The 705-nt window shown below is 46.7% G+C and overlaps 1 pseudogene; it reads right to left on the bottom strand.

Annotated features, from left to right (window-relative positions):
* Positions 1 to 221: 221 nt before the first annotated feature.
* Positions 222 to 339, bottom strand: LOC133769303 (U2 spliceosomal RNA; annotated as a pseudogene).
* Positions 340 to 705: the final 366 nt, after the last annotated feature.

Here is a 705-nt window from a genome sequence, read left to right on the forward strand (position 1 = left end):
GATGCTTGCCCGTGCAGGGACATCCCAGCTCACCTGGATCTCCATGGTCATTGCTTGGCTGTGTCTTTCTTGGACTGGGTCTCTCTGTCTCAGGGATTTCCTTTCATTCCTGTTAACTGTCTATTTAGCTCCTCTGCAGAGTCCAGGCTCGCTAAGAATGACCATGTCTGTGGTTTAAGCCTGGAAAAGCCTGTTGGCATCTCATTTCCTTGGTATGGCCCTAAGGCTGCTGGCCCAGAAATTTCAGCTTCTCATCATCCCAGAGGTGATAGCACTTGGACATAAGACTGATAAGAACAGATACTACACTTGATCTTAGCCAAAAGGCCGAGAAGCAATAGCGCTTGGAAATAAGACTGATGCCTAGGAAGAATCAGAGCAGAATGGCACTGTGTTCATTTCATTTCTGTAGCCAATGTGCATAGGGAGTCCAGATGCCTCCTGAGAGCTTAGGCCAAGAGCAAGAAGTCTGGCCATTTAACAGGAAAGCTTTGTGCCACCAGGTTGGGATAGTCCCTGTAGCCATCCCTAGAAGAGGCTCCTGATGAGGGGGGTCTTCTGTGGATACTGCCAGCCCTTGACTCTGGAGTTTTGCTTTCTCTATGATCCCTTCTCTATCCAAATTTATCTATCCAAAATGATTTATTTATTTATTTATTTGAAGGGCTGAGTTACAGAGAGATCGATCTTCCATCTGCTGGTTCA

Source organism: Lepus europaeus, chromosome 10 (assembly GCF_033115175.1).
Source record: "Lepus europaeus isolate LE1 chromosome 10, mLepTim1.pri, whole genome shotgun sequence".
Classification (NCBI taxonomy): Eukaryota; Metazoa; Chordata; class Mammalia; order Lagomorpha; family Leporidae; genus Lepus; species Lepus europaeus.